Source organism: Dasypus novemcinctus, chromosome 26 (assembly GCF_030445035.2).
Source record: "Dasypus novemcinctus isolate mDasNov1 chromosome 26, mDasNov1.1.hap2, whole genome shotgun sequence".
Lineage (NCBI taxonomy): Eukaryota > Metazoa > Chordata > Mammalia > Cingulata > Dasypodidae > Dasypus > Dasypus novemcinctus.
Window position 1 is genome coordinate 31,509,961 of NC_080698.1, and position 16,479 is coordinate 31,526,439.

The 16,479-nt window shown below is 39.1% G+C and overlaps 1 protein-coding gene and 1 long non-coding RNA gene across 8 annotated transcripts in view; one reads left to right on the forward strand and one right to left on the reverse strand.

Annotated features, from left to right (window-relative positions):
* MITF (melanocyte inducing transcription factor) overlaps positions 1 to 16,479 on the forward strand; it is a 235,428-nt gene that overhangs the window by 163,366 nt on the left and 55,583 nt on the right. The window lies entirely within an intron of this gene.
* Positions 1 to 16,479, reverse strand: part of LOC131276105 (uncharacterized) — a 173,773-nt gene that overhangs the window by 68,389 nt on the left and 88,905 nt on the right. For both annotated transcript variants that reach the window (XR_009183593.1, XR_011647545.1), the window contains exon 3: positions 4,608 to 4,723. This is a non-coding gene — a long non-coding RNA (uncharacterized lncRNA). The remainder of the gene's footprint in view (positions 1 to 4,607; positions 4,724 to 16,479) is intronic.

Genomic DNA, 16,479 nt, shown 5'->3' on the forward strand with positions numbered 1-16,479 from the left:
TAGTATTGGTATCCAAATACTGCAATAAAATATAATTTGGATGCCAAATTCCCATTAATGCCAACTAATGTGCCTCATTATGCTTTTTTAAAAAGATTTATTTATTTATTTATGCACCCCCACCTCCCTGGTTGTCTGCTCTCTGTGTCCATTTGCTGTGTGTTCTTTTGTGTCTGCTTGTTTTCTCTTTAGGCGGCACGGAGAACCAATCCTGGAATCTTTCGGAGTGGGAGAGGGGCGCTCAATCTCTTGTACCACCTCAGCTCCCTGGTCTGCTGCATCTCTTATTGTCTCTCCTTTGTGTCCCTTCTTGTTGCATCATCTCACTACACCAGCTCTCCACCCCGGGCAGTACTGCTGTGTGGCCGGCACTTCCCCGTGCGGGACAGCACTCCACTCAGGCTAGTTCCCTGCATAGGTCAGCACTCATTGTGGGCTATCTTGCCTTCACCAGGAGGTCCTGGGAATTATGGTAGATGGGAGCCTAGTCACTTGAACCACATCCACTTGCTGGGCCCATTATGCTTTGAGATGCAACCATAATCAGTGCCTCTGTTGATAATCTAGAATTAGCCTGGCTCCAATACTTATTTGGGTGATCTTGATCATATTTCCTGTTCTTTCTGTGCCTCAGTGACCTCATCTGTGAAATGGTGGTAATAGTACCTCTCTTGGAGAGTATTTATGAGGGTAAATGAGATAATTCACCTAAGGCAGCCCTGTCTGTAGAAATAAATGGCAAGACACATATGTAAATTCAAATTTTCTAGTAGTCACATTCAAAGCAGTCAAAAGAAATAGTAAAATTAATTTTAATAATGTATTTTATTTAACCCAGTTGTTACGAATTGAATTGTATCCCCCCAAAGATATGTTCAAGTCTTAACCCCCCAGTCTCATGAATGTAATCCTGTTTACAAATAGGATCCTTTGAAGATGTTATTAGTTAATTTGAAGCCAAACTAGATCAGGGTTGTTCCTAATCTGATATGGAGTGTTCTTATTAGGAGAGGAATTTAGACGCAGACATAAAACCCAACAGTCAGAGAAGACAGCCATGTGAAGGAGGCAGAGAGTGAGTTATGCCATAAGCCATGGAACATCATGGATTGCCAGCCATAACCAGAACCATCCAGAAATCTGAGGAAGTATGTCTCTCCTGACACCTTAATTTGGTAGCCTCCAAAACCAAGACTATAAATTTTTGTTATTTAAATTTTGTTATGGCAACCCCTGGACAATAACACACCAATATATATAAAATATTTCAACATGTAATCAATATAAAACTTAACAGGATTTTATACACTTTTTTTTAATTGTAAATCCTCAGAATCAGGTGGGCATTTTATATCTGTCTGGTTGCTAAATTTTCATCGAGATTACTTGATCTGTATTTCTATTTTATAAAATTTGCAATTGAAAAGGTAGATTCAAATAACCAAGTTGTTTCAAGTATTATAAAGTTTTCCAACCAAATTGAGTATAATTTTTAAAAATTTAGATCTAAAACTTTACATCTAAAATTTAAATAAAAAAAATTGATGTCCTAAGTGTACCAGCCACATCTCAAGTACTCAGTAGCCGTGTGTGGTCTGGGGCCTCCATATTGGACAGCCCAGCTTTAAAGCAGTTAGCGCAGAACTAGAGCGTGCTAGAGAGAGAGATCGCATATGGTAGCTAAGAAATACTTACCACTTTAAATTTGTACCTATAAATGTTGGAAATACTGTGTGGATTTAGATACTGCTGTAAGGGATGGCAAAAATCACAGAATCATTGATAGCAACTCATATGATGAAATTAAATTATTTTATAATATTTCCTGGGATAACTTACCATATGCCTCCTTTGCAATGTTGAACATGATACTTAAAATTCATGGTAACGGAGGTTTTTGACCTGTCTCTGCCAGCAGCCTTCCATTCAGGCCTAAGCACAGTAACAGCTCTTGACTTGTTAGTCACACATCTTACTCATCCTTTCAATCCAGGTTCGTTTCAAACCTACATATATCACAGTTAACATAGCACTTGTTCAGTGCATTAAAGATGTCTGAAACCTTGGGAATATGTAAGCATTTCATCAGTGTTCCAGGCTCAATGCAAAATAGACAATGAGGGGTAAGGAGTAGTTAATCTTAGGTTGTTCTTTAACATACATTCAGTAGTAACTTCCTTAACAGGAAGGGTATTGAAATTTTGGGGGTTTTCTGGGGTGGAATTTTAAATATAATTTTTATTTGCATGAATGTTGGTAATTTCTTTTCTATAAGGCAATTTCTTTTCTCATTTAACTTACAATGTATTTTTAAGAATTTTTAGCACAGCTAGTAATTGAGTGAACTGGATTTCCTCCTTTTGCCATTCATCACAGCATCCAAGTTTTCTGATTTGATATTTGATTTTTTTCTTTGATATAAAAGGATCACTTCTGTTTTCTTAGGTACCTTATTCCTAATGCAAATGAGTTGATTATATTGGAATTAATAAATTGTTGGAGAGATTTAATGTGTTCATCGTGTATTAGGAGCCTTGATTGTGCTTCAGAGTCACTTTCTTGTTCAATTACAATGAGCAAGAAAGCACAAAAATATTATCTGTGCCAAGACTTCCAGAAAGAAAAGTCAATATTTTGTCAGATTCCATGATTTTCTTAGTTTTAAGTCATATGTATTTTCTCAGTGTTTATTACCTTAGTATTTGACTTTTATCATGTAATGATATAAGTTAATAAACATTCAGGCCATTGCAAAGTTGAGTTCTGTTTTCTTAGTAGCTTTCCAGGTTTATATTAAAATCACAAGTCACATACCTGAAGAATTTTTTCAACTCATGCAGTAGCTTAGGTTTGATAGAATTCTTTTTTTTATTTTTTTTTAAAGATTTATTTATTTCTCTCCCCCCCCCCCCCCCACCCCAGTTGTCTGTTCTCTGTGTCTATTTGCTGCATCTTGTTTCTTTGTCCACTTTGTTGTTGTCAGCGGCACGGGAATCTGTGTCTCTTTTTGTTGCATCATCTTGTTGCGTCAGCTCTCCATGTGTACAGCACCATTCTTGGACAGGCTGCACTTTGTTTCGCGCTGGGCAGCTCTCCTTATGGGGCGCACACCTTGCGTGTGGGGCTCCCCTACGCAGGGGACACCCCTGTGTGGCAGGGCACTCCTTGCGTGCATCAGCGCTGCGCATGGGCCAGCTCCACATAGGTCAAGGAGGCCCGGGATTTGAACTGCGGACCTCCCATGTGGTAGACAGACACCCTAACCACTGGACCAAGTTTGCTTCCAATTTGGTGTTTCTTAATAATTATTCTGAAGCTTAGTGGTTCTCAAAGTGTATTTGGGACTTGTGGCCCTTGGATGATCTGGGAACTCAAAAGAAATGCTCACCTTCCGGGCCCACCCCAAACCTGCTAAGTGGGAAATTCTGAAGGTAGGGGCCCATCAATCTGTGCTTTAAACAGCCCTCTGGGACATTCTGATGCCGGCTCAAGTTTGAGAATCAGCACTATAGGATCCTGGCAGTTAGTTTGTAAGAAACCTAAGACAAATGGGAAAGGCTAGAGTCAAACAAGTTTCTTTACTGTAGGATTTCCTAAACCCTTTGACTTGTAAATACTTACAACACATCTCCAACATGGTACAATAGGCAGGCACTTTGAGAAGAGCGAGGAAGAGGAGGACAGGCAAAGAAAATGTTGCCTTCATGTAAAATCGATCAGTTGACGTTGCAAAATATTCAACAGCTACTTATGGTATATGCATATACCATTCATGCCTATGTTGATGAAAATCATTTAAAGCTGGGTAATCTTGCAGATGTGAGTTTGGAGGTAAGATAACACTGAGAACAACAGGAAACTCTGAAGTTAACTGCTTTCAAGTAGTGCTTCTTTGTTTAGCTACAGAAGCTATTGGACCGGTGGAGGAATGCTGAGTGGGTCAGGGAATCCACATGTCCACAAATGTTTGCATATATTACATTTATACCTCACTTGTATAGGCACCATTTTTTTTCTAATAAAGTAGATGTGTCCATCTTTAACAAAGTACAAATTATTACCAAAACCATATATTTCACTTCTTTCTTGTATTTAGACATTTTCTGAATCCAGGAAAACTAAAAGCACAACTGCTAATAATCACATAGGGCCTTGACATAGTTGTTTTTTGAGAAGGGCTAGAAGCTCCTTCTTTTTAGGAAAGTTTTTTTCCCCAGATGTCAAGTTTTATTTAAATTTTACTTTTGGAGTCTATGCTTTTTTTTTCTTTCCTTAATTGGATTTCATTAATTGGTAGAAACAAAATGCCCTTTGAGAGTTTGCAGGACCCTAACATCTATAATTTCACAAGCACTAGGCCCTTGATGATCAGTCTCTTACATCAAAGGACTTTGTACTGATGTGGCCATAATCCTGGCTACGCGTGTTACACTGGAGCAATGACATCAACAGACTGTCTTTTGCTTGCTTTCTTTTTTCTTTTCCAGTGTTAGTTTTCTGCTGGAGGCACTATACCCAATGATTGCCCCATTGATTGTAATAAAACAAATGATCATTTTAGGAAGCTCCACAGAAAAAAACAAGTTTTCTGATACTCAAGGGCTTACCTTGCACCCAGCACACCGCCCCAAGACCAGCTCACTCAAGGACCGTGAAGTGCAATTTTTCTTTTCCCGGAAGACAAAGATTATCTTCTCGTCTCCCTTCTCATGCTTATAATCACCTAGTAAGAATGAAAAACCAGAAATCACTTTGACACCTCTTGGGGAACTTCTTCACTGGATCGTGATCTTTGTTTCCTAAATGTACTTGGATTCCACTTTTTTTTTCCCTTCAGTTAAATTTTACTAAAAAGAACTCCTGGCCAAATGACATTTGATTAGGTGCTACTCTTGCACCTAATTGCAGTGTATGTGTTTGTGTTTAAGGAAGGACAAGGACATGGGCCTGGGACTGGTGTGGGCAGTGTCCAAATCCTTTCTGAACCTCAGTTCACTTATCTACATAACAGGAATAATAAAAGTCCCTAGCTCATAGAGTTGCTGGGAGAAATAAGTGATACGTTGCTTGCAAAGCACTTAGCACATGCTTGGCACAGGATACTTGCTTGGTATTTGATAATGCTGTGCACTAACTACCATCAGTGTCCAACCAGACACACACCCAAGTCCGCAGTAATTTGGCCACATAATGAGTTCTTGAGAAGTGACTAAAAGGGTAATGCTTTAGCAAAAGGTAAAGAAAGTTAATTCTATATATGAACTGGAATTAGTTTATCTAGAGGTACATAGAATGTATTAAGATCCTTTGAATTGATAACTGTTGAGTTACCTTTTAGCAGAAGGAATTCTTATTCTTAAAATTGCCTGGCTATGCAATTTTCCTTAACAACTACTTTTCTTATGGAGAAGGGTGTGTTTGGCTGCAATCTTAAATTTCGCCCAAAATTACACCATTTACTTACAATTCTTAGAAATCATCTTGATGACTGACAGCCAAATTAGGCCACAGTTAAATCTTTATTTATAGAAAATTCTGGGCAAAGTGATAAAAATTGGAGTTAAGTTTTCAAGAAAATTAATAGATGTTGGGCCGTCAAAATGCTCTCTAATTCTGAAATTAAACTTTGACTTTTAAGTCAAAAAGCCAACAATTTTGGTTCTGGAATTCAGGTTAAATATAGATGACCATTCGTGATTTTATTTACTGTTCGCATTTTAAAGCATTATTGTTTTTAGGCACGTAGAGGTCCACAGCCTCTCATCCCCAAGCCCACATTACAGAACCAGTCAATGGATGAAAACTTCCTGAATACAGGAAGTTTCTGTATTTCTGTATTTGTTGCTAGTCAAATTGCATAATGATTTCTTTCTAGTCTCTGAGCAGTTTGACACATATGCTCTTCCTTCTTTCCATTTTCTTTCTAATCTAAGATCTTGCAGCCAATTTCCCCTACCCCCTCCTGCCCATCTCCCTTTATTTATGTAATGGCTTAAAATTTATTTTTTCTATTTTAGAAACATGTCACCTTGAATGTTCTGTAGTTAATACTAACTACTTGCTGACCTTTATTTTTGTTATTAAACAATTTATCTTATTTTCATTATATATACCACTGACAATTGAATCATGCGCCCCACAAAAGGCATGTTCAGGTCCCAACCCCTCGTCCTGTGGGTGTGAACCCATTTGCAAGTAGGACCTTTAAAGATGTTTTAGTTAAGGTGACCAAAGTGAATGAGGGCAGCCTTAATCCAATATGACCTTAGGAAATTGGACATGGAAAGAGAAAGCCCCTGGGAGCAGCCAGAGATTGAAGCCTGCAGAACCTGGAAGAGAAAAGCAAAGATGCTGCCATGTTCATTGTCATGTGAAGAAAAAACCAAGAAACACCAAGATTGCTGACCAGCCAGAAGATACCAACTCCAGAAGGAGGCAAACCTTCTAGCCTCTGAAACCATGAGCCAATAAATACTTCTTGTTAAGCCAACCCATTATTTGATATTTGTTTTAGCAGCTAGGGCCATTCCTTCCAATCCATCTTGCAAAGTCTACTACTTTACAATTGATACTGCAGCCAGGAAATCAAACATACATATGTAACAGTCCATGCCTCTGCAAGGAACTGTTCTATTACCTTGGTGAAGTTGCCTCTCAGGGTCTGAGTCTCCTGATCTAACAAGAATATCTGAGTCTCCTTTTAGCTCTGACATAGAAAGAACTGTCTTCTCTTTTCTTGGTAGATGCCCACCCAACTCCATATCACTTAAGTTTCATTTGCAATAAGATGAAGACTACAAAGGACTTTAAAAGCCCTTGAAAGATTCACTTTGGCGGTCAATGAGATGGAGGGCTCTGGAGACATCCAGACACTATAGGCAGGGCAGACAGCTCAGGAGTTTGGTGCCTTGCCTGTGGGCCCTACTGTGGAATTTATGTTCCCCAGTATGACAGAGTTAGACTCAGTTGTGGTTTCTCTACACGTGGTTCTTCTGCCCCTTCTATCTGAACCTATACTTAGTACTAGAGTTGATAGGTATATGTCGAAGGGACTTAAATCCTTGACCTGTCAGTGTACCAGCTGGGCCCTGAATCAGAGTTGCAATACCTACTCTTCAGTTCATTGGACTCACCCAGGACAGCTAACAAGGAGACGATGATGGACAACGACCATCCCAAGGAACAGAGACAGTCCATCTGCCCCATGGCATCTAAGCCCCCTCTCAATTAGAAGCATAATGGGCACCATCCCAGAATCCTCAGGACTGGGGAATGAATGATGGACTAGAGTAGATTCACTGTTATTCTACTACATACTTATCATATTCTAGCATTGATATGGAGGCAGGGGTCATTGGAGGTTTTGAGGGGAGGGAGAGAAAAAAATAGGTATAATTTAGGAGCATTTTCGGGACTTGGGAATCATCCCGATTGACATTGCAATGGCAGATACAGGCCATTATATATCTTGTAATAATATACAAAAATATGCAAGAGAGTGTAAACTACACTGTAAACTATAATCCATGCTTAGTGGCAGTGCTCCCAAATTAGTTCATCAATTGTAACGAATATACCATACTAATGAAGGATGTTGTTAATGTGGAAAAATGTGGGAAGGTAGGAAGCAGAGCATAAGGGGGTCCCCTATATTTTTTATTTAACATTTATGTAATCTAAGTATCTTTTTAAAAAAAATTAATAAGTGTGTGTGTATATATATATAAAATGTAACATTTATATACTCTAAGTATCTTTTTAAAAAAATTAATGTGTGTGTGTGTGTATATATATATATATACATTTAAGTCCTCAAAAGAAACATTACGTTTAAGTATTAGACAACACAAAACAGTTGTCATGATAAAGAACCTCAAGTGCGAATAATACAGTTTCTCTGCAGTGTAAGTCATTCAGTTTCTCCTTGAGGGTGGCAGGAGGTTAAGTTGGAAAACCTCTTCTACTGTTACTTAGATGTTCCATTTTTTGTCTAAGTGTGTTTTACTAATTATAATATCAATGGGGGCTATCACTTATTTCTGAGATGTTCCTGAAGGCATTTTAAACAGGGATCTTTCAATTCTTTCTCTTTATTTCCTTGGAGAATACCTTTATAGATGCTAATATCCTTGCCCACTTTTCCTCCATCCTTCCTCTTCTTTTCCTCCTTCTCTCCCTCTTTTTCTCCCTTCCTTCCTTCTTTAAATACCCAATCTGGATTTACACTGCTTGCTTTTGATTCTTTGCTCTGCCATTATGCAATCTTGAGTTTAGTCTTGAGTCTAAACCTTGTTTCCTCACCTGTAAAATGAGCATAGTATCATTCTACCCCATTCTGTTACAATGTGTTTCTTTAATGGGAATACGTCAAATGTAATTCGTACATAAAGCAGTCATGACAGTGTAACATAAAATTATTTTTGGTCATTTTCCCCAACATGCTCATGCTTTGATGTGATTAGGAGCAAACTTTCTCATATTTAAAGAGAGAGCCTTAACCATAGATGAAGACTTTTAAGATTAAAACAACAACAACAATAACAAAGGACAAAAACGGTATTCACAAAGTGCCTGCCCCTCCTGCAGGTAAAGACTGGTTTAGTGGAATCTGGAATTCAAAAACTACTTGGCATTCCGTCAGGCCCACTCTCCAGAGAGGTTGAGAGTGCAGATGAAGCAGCTGCAAGCACATTTCCCTCTGATGAGATTTTCATCTTAGTTTTTGTTTTGTTTTGTTTTGAAAATGATCTATATTAGAAGCATTTGCCATTCACAGCCTACACTGGGAAGAGAAGAGGTAGGAGTCTCAGGATTGAAGGCTTTCTGAGGTGCTGGCTACAAGTACAGGTGGAAATTAAACCAACTGGTATATAATTGGGATTTACTTATTATCACAGTCATGGGCTGATTACAAAATCAATAGATTTTGAGGGTTCTGGCCCTAACCTTTTTTCTTATATGCCCTATTATTCATAGTGTGTGATTTGCAGAACACAACATTTTTCAGCATTGTACAAATGGAGTTAGAGCAGAAGTACCTGAGTCTACTTCAGAGTTGTGCTAATTAAATGAAATAATGTATGTGAAGTTTATAGCACAGCTCCTGGAGCCTTCACTCATAGTACTGGAGGACAAGTAGGGAAGCATTCCATAAATATTAGCTTGTACCAGTGAACTCTCTAACATCGTAACTTTTACTTATCCAGCAATGAAGACATTTGGGGAGGTGATGTGGGTCCACAGAGGCATTGCAGGTCAGCCTGAGGAGGTGAGAGAAGGATCCCTGGTGGCTAATGTGTTGAAACTTGAAGAACAAGTATGATTACTTCCAAAAGGCTTGGTTAGGGAACATGGCATGAGGGGAGGAATGGAGGTTTTCTGGTTCTTGATGTGAAGCAGTGAAATGTCAGGCAGTGGAAGGTGTTGGGAGTGAAGCTGGACGCGGGAGCAGGGTCCAGTTGGTAACGGGCCTTCTAGACGACACTAAGGAACTTGGGTCTGTGCAGCAGGTGCGTAGCCACTGATGGCATTTGCTTGTTTTTGTTTTCTTTTGTTTGTTCATTTGTTTTCATTTTAGAGAAGGAGAAGGACTTGGTCAAGTAGACTTCTCTGGGAGCTTGGTGGAGGTGGGGAGATTGGTTTTAGTGGAACACTATTGGAGCAGAGGAGGCTGCCAGGATAATTTGGGAGATAAAAGATGAAAGTTGACTCCAGAAGTCTTGGAAGATGTAGAAGAAAGCACTGATTTTTTAAAAAGTATAAGGAAGACAGCAAGATAGCAAGACTATCTTCAGGATTTCAGTCCTGGAGACTATGTAGTTGAGCAGGGAGTAATGAGAGGAGTTGATTTGTTGGTGGAGATGATGTGTTCAGCTTTGGATGTTTTCAGTTTGAGGGCAACTGTGGGATGACTCCATCATGATTATCATTGTCATTGCCAACCCTGCGTGCCATGCACTGCGCTGAACAGAACATGGGTGTGGTCTTCATTTCATTCAATCTTCACAACAATTTTACAGACAGTTTACTCCTATATACATTTTACATAGAAGGAAACTGAGGTAAGGAGAGATTAAGAACTTGTACTACACCACCTGTGTTCATAGGTCAAATCCTGCCTACCTCTTGCTTTTCTGAAGTTACAGAGAACATGTTTCTTCACTTTCGCATTGTCTTTGGGTTGTTTTGCACTACAGTGGTAGAGCTACGAAAAAGATCTCACAGCTCTCAGGGCTGAAAATATTGTAGTATTTGGCCCTTTACTTAAAGTTTGCTGATGGCTAATCTGTACCGACATTGCTAATAATTGGTAGAGCTGGGATTGAAATCTTTGAAAGTTGGGATCATATTTCTTTTTTTTCCACTTCTGTATCCTGAGCATGTTACATTTGTATGTAATTTATAATAAGTACTCATAAACATTTACTGATTAATGAATAAATGCATGAGTGTAAATGAATGGATGAACAAACTAGCAAAATCAAATCTACGTGATTCACAGCATTTGCTGTTCATGATTATTCTGTTCTATTCTTATAATGTCAAGCAGGAGTAAATACATAAAATGAATATTTTCTGCATGCCAACAGTGTACAAGGTATTTTTCTTGATTTGAGGATACAATGGTGAAGAGATTTTTCCATGACCTTGCGAGCTCACTGATAATAAAGGAGAAAATTGTTAATCAAATAATCACAGAAACCAATGTACAGATGCAGCTTCAATAGATACCAGGCAGGAAAGGGGCACAGTGCTATGGGAGTTGGTGATTGGAGGATTTGATGTACAGCATCAGAGAAGTCTTTCTATAATCACCTCTTCTGTAATCTGAAGAGTGATCAGGCTTTAATCTGGTGAAGGGATGAGGGAAGAGTGTTTCAGGCAGAGGAAACTGCTATGCAAAGACCCTGTGCTGGGAAGAAAGAGGCAGAGAACATAGAGAAGGCCAGGGCTGCTGGAGGTGATACAACTAAGAGGAATGAGGCTGGAGAGGTGGGCAGGAGGTCTTGTGATCAGGGTAAGGGAATCCTTCTGCTTCTAGGGCCAAGTCTGAACTTGAGCTTCAAATTTGGAACTCAGTAATATAGTGAGTATTTTAATCCAGAAGAGTATAAGGTCACTAGAGAGAGTGGTGTGGGGAAGATGTGACCCTTGAGAAGAACTCTGGGACACACTAATAAAATGTTAGGACAGAAGTCAGGGAGAACCTGTGAAGAGATGCAAAATAGTAGGAACAAAGCTTGGAGACCCTGACAAGGCAGAAGCTAAGAGAGGGGTTTTGAGGTATAAAAAAGCTGATCAGTTGGAGATATGGCAGATATGTCCAGGACATTAAAGATTGGAAAGTGTCCTTTGGGTTGGTCCATTGGGAGGCCACTGTGGCCTTTGGAAGAACAATTTTGGGAAAGTGAAGGAGGATGGGTAGAGCCGCCAATTTAATGAGTGAATGACAGAGAAGAAATGGAAACAAGTATATACTCATTCATTCATTCATTATCGTTTTATTCAAACTAACAGTTATATGTGCTAGTGATCTAATGAGGAGAAAAACCAGAAGCCTCTTTCTTTTCCTGGGGCTTACTGTTTAGAGAAGGAGATGGACACTTGGAAAATCTCACCACCAAAGGTATGATGACTAACTAAAGAACTAAAGTAAGTGTTATAGTGGAAATAAAGAAGATTCAGTGGGGACATATAGCAGAGAAGTGGGGAAGAGTTTGCAAAGGGAAGGATTTTCCAACTAGTGATGCTGGAGCTGTGAAGTCTGTGATGAGGGAACAGTCAAGGGTGTAAAGAAAAGCTTGTGCCCAGGCCCCATGGTGCCAGAGGGCTTGGAAACCCCAGGAGATGGGATGAAGAGCAGGGCGATTGTGTGCAGAGTACAAGGGTAAGAATTGTATAATGTAAGGTTAATGGGGTGGGCGGGGGCCACAGTGCCTAGCAGGACCTGGTAGGCCATCATAAAAATTCTTACCTTCATCCCAAGAGCAGTGAGAATCAACTAAAAGGTATGGGGTATCCAGATCAGACTTGAGTCTTAAAAAGTGGGGCCTGCTCTGCTGTTTGTAGAGGGAGCGTGAACCTGGTGAACCTTTCTCAGTGATGTGGGCAGGTGTTCCTGAGAAGGACTCTCCAATCAGAAGAATTTAATTCTGTCCTCTCACAGTTGATATGCCAAGGTCTTCAGAAAGCCACCAGTTCAGATACAACCTGTGCTTGCCTTGGCAGAAGAACCTGAAAGATTCTTCTGAAACCTACTTAAGAGCATTCTCCTAGGGAGAACGTCCTATGGTGACTGTATAAGCAGTTATTTCAGGAGATGTGAATTGCTTCCAGACAAAAAGAAAAAAATGCAACCAACGTCTGACAGGTATGATTATAAGGGCCTTTGGCTTTAGGCAGACCTTATTTCTGGATGGTGTCTCTCACTGGGGTATGCCTGGGGCATGACTGCAAAACAGGTAACTGTTTCAGAGACCTTCCTCTTTAAAAACCAGTTCTACCCCTATCTGAGTCTATACTCTTCTGTCTTTAGATTTTATGAATCAAGATAGCCTTGCTGAGAGTAACTTGCATGACTCCTCTCAAGAAGTCTTTGTATATTAAGCAGTCGTGATTACTGCTGGGGGTAGAGAGCCTGGGAGAAATGATTTTCAATGAAAGTAAAGGCAGGCACTGGTGGGACCTGAAGACAGGAGGCAGTGGCTTTCTCAACCACACTTTGAATCACAGTGGGTAGGTGAACTTTTCCTCTGCTTCCAGTCAAGGCTTCTTCACCTAGCCCCATTGCAGCCAGTTATTTTTACATCAATAATAACCTTCCTTCACAGAATTAAAAAATTGTGATACTTCCTTATCTTATTCTTGCTATTCTCCTGTGTCTAAATTGCCCTCCTCTCATTTACGAGTGCCTCCTTAATTAGGTTGGCATAAAATGTGTGGTACAATTATCTTACTTCTCCTCCTTCCTGGTCCTGTTTAACCCAACACCTCCCACATTTTGTTCTTTGTGCTCATCCTGATTGACTCATGAGGTGACACTGGCTGACACTTGGCAAACCAGTGACCTTTTTTTGGAGCTAGAGTTGACAAGAACAATAGAAGAGGGTTAAAAAAGGGGAGAAGGAAACATGCAGCTGGTCCTTTTTTTATTAAGGAAGAAGCAGTTTAGGTAAGTATGTTAAGAGGAAGTTATGTTTTAAATATTTTAGGAAGATTTGACTAGATAATTTATTCAAGAATAAAAGTAGCATAATTAAGACAAATGAGGAATGAGGGGGTAATGCTTTCCCAGGAAGTAAGATAGATGGATAAAGTTATGAAAGTGGTTATGCAAGCTCTATTTACAGATATTACTTGGTGAAATTCCTGAGTTATCTATTAATATTAGAACATTTGAAGAATTTTCCTGGAATAGTAATACCTAGAGAGGTTTAAAATATATTAAGCACCATAAGCCCCGCTTTGTACATGTCCCCAGAAAAGTTATTTCAATTTTTGAAAACAACAACAACCTGTGAGGAGGAAATGAGATATGTGTGGAGTACATTGAGCTCTTCCATGTAAGTTGTTACAGTATAACTTTTATCTATCTAAGGCTTTGGTCTTGGTGGTACTTTCAAGCAGCATGCTCCTAGACCAGGTAGATAAAAGGAAATGTTCTTGAACCAAATTGGATTGTCTGTTCCCGTGTTTGATGAAATCTGGGGTATCTGTAGTAAGACTTTACCTTTGTTTGCACTAAAAGTAGTAGTATTTACTCTCTTTCAGAGCCTTTTTTCTAAATATGAAGTGCGTTATTAACAATGCAAGTATTTTGGCTCTTTTTTTAAATTGCATTTTTTAAAACAGGTATTCCATTTTACCAAAGGTTTCGTGGGGTCGAGCACGATGTTTTCAGCTGAAAGCCCAAGTTTTTAGCCATTTTGCCACTGACCCTGCCCTTCTGCTCATCCTCTCTCTCTCCCCCATGTTTCACTTTTCTTTAGACTGTCTTTGTCAGGATGCAATTAGAAGGAATAGTGGTCTGAGCCTATAGAAGTTAATATTGCTTAATTATTTTACCCCCAGTGGGACATGATCTAATCGCACATTTGAGGCAAGACAACTTGTCCCATCCTGTGAGTAAGCTCTACACTTCTGCATGGAGTGTAACTGGACAATGAAGCTAATTGTTATAGTAAATCCTGAAAAGAGGGCATTTTTAATGTCCCTACTTATCTAATTCATTAATCCACAGAAAACGTGGGCAGTGCTTTGAGCTTTGGAGGTAGGTGATCCCCTTCCAGAGTGTGTGCTAAGTGTAGCCTCCTCTCTACATCACCAAGAACTTTTCATGGTGTTGGCAATTGTACGGCTCATTTATCGTGACATGTGTCAGCCTTGCAAGTAGACATGTCACAAACTCGAAGTTGTCCTCTACTCGGTGCCCACTTGAAAGTGAAAGGGGGAGATGAAACCCTGGCCCAGTCAAGCAAGACGGGGCAAGTGGTAGTAGTGTCATTTGTTTTATGATTGTTTGGTTTGCATTGGAAATTGAGTTGTGACCCCTGTCCCAATGGAGAGGGAGCTTTTCCTCTAATTATGCCTGCCATGTTTGGTGAAAATATAAATAGAGAGGAGGCCATCCAATGGAATTGAGACCTTTTCCATACTACAGTCATAGATTCGTGTTATGTGGTTGTTCCTTTCTTTTATTTCTCCAGCAATTGAAAATCCCTATCATTTTTTGTGCTTCTTCATTTTCTTTCCATTTACATAAATTCATGAGACCCTGGCAGTGAACTCCATGCTCAGTATGTTTACACTTAAAGCTCAGTTCTTTGATTAAAGTTCAAAACCCCTCAGTACATGTTATGAGAACCTGGACCCTGCCTACTCGTTTTATTACTGGTCTGATCCAGCACCTAGAATACTGGGACATACTTCAGGGTTAATTTGTTTGTTTTGTTAAATCACAGTTTAATTCATGACCCACTCTTTTCTCCTTGGTTTTTATGTTTCAGTGATCTAACTGTCCAGTAGGCTTATGTGGATGATTTATGTTTTCCTCCAGATGAAGGGTTAAACAGATAGATCTTAGGTCTGGTATAAAATAGACCCCTTTGAAAACTAGCCCGAGGCTTTTTTTTTTTTTTTAATATGTGACTCTGGTTTGATCTTCTGACAAAAATACCACTTTTAATTACTGTGCAGTCTTTAGTTACACTCAGAACCTCTGGAACACTGAGATGATAACATATTCAATTCTTTGTCTTTTTAAGATCTTGCCTTTGACTTGGTTATTGGCAGTTCATAATATATAGTTGGAATTTCCTCGAACATTTTTAAGTAGCTAGAGAGGTGGAGAGAGAGTTAAAAGCCAAATGTTTTTAAATTTTAAAATAAATTGCTTGGTTTATTTTTGTTTTATAGAAATATAGAGTGATTAGAAGAATGCAATAATGGTATTTTCTATCATGTTTCATCACTTACAATTTTGTTTGTACATATCTATTTGCTATTTTCTCTGAATTGTCAGAGTTTAGGAATTAGATCTGCTTTTAAGTGGACCACATTTTAGGGGTTTTAGTTTCAATTATGTTGAAACTGTAGAGATGAAAATGCAATGTGTGTCATAAGAACAGTTTTTCTCTGTGATATAGGCCTAATTTGTGGTTTAGAACAGTGATTTTCAAACTCCCTAATTGGTGGGATATCCTGGGAAGCTTTTAAAAATAAAGGAAGCTAGCTCCTAGTCTTTGCATATGGAAGTGGCCTTGGACTCTGTATTTTTAAAAAAAAACTTCTTAGTGGCTTCTGATGATAAGTAAAGTCTCGCTTACAACACTGGATCAGTGAGTTCACAGTCACGGTGTAATTTGTCTGTTGGCTTCTGTTCTGTGACCTTGACCTGAGACCTGCTTCTGACACTAACCTATCATCTTGGACATGCAAGACTTTGATGGGGTGTAGGTAAGAGAATGTAAGGAGACCTTGAGCTGAGAACTATAAAGAGAGCTCCTTTTGTTACCTGTGCTACGAAGGATCCTTGTCATGGAGGCTTCTTTCTCAGTTTGACTTTTTACCTCTTCTTTTTTTTTTTTTTTGGTTAATGGCAGTAGTCCGAATGGCACAAAGTAAGTGCTCAATAAATGTAGTGGCTGCTATCATTATTATGATTACTATTACAGATTTTGAATAAAAGGGCTAGGACAAAACTTGTAATGATAGGTTTAAATCAGCGTTACCCACAATTGTTCATTAATTATTGTCTCCTTTTGCACTCTCTGGAATTTTTATTCATTTGTTTATTTCGCAAATATTTATTTAGTGCTTGCTATGAACCAAGCAGTATTCTAGGCACTAATACTAGAGCAGTGATCAAAACAGTCAAAAATATAAACGATAGTTTAGAAAATGATGCTTCACTGCCTTTCAACAACCCATTAGTGGGGGGTGTGGGTAGAGTGGGGTATATGGGAACTTCTTATATTTTTT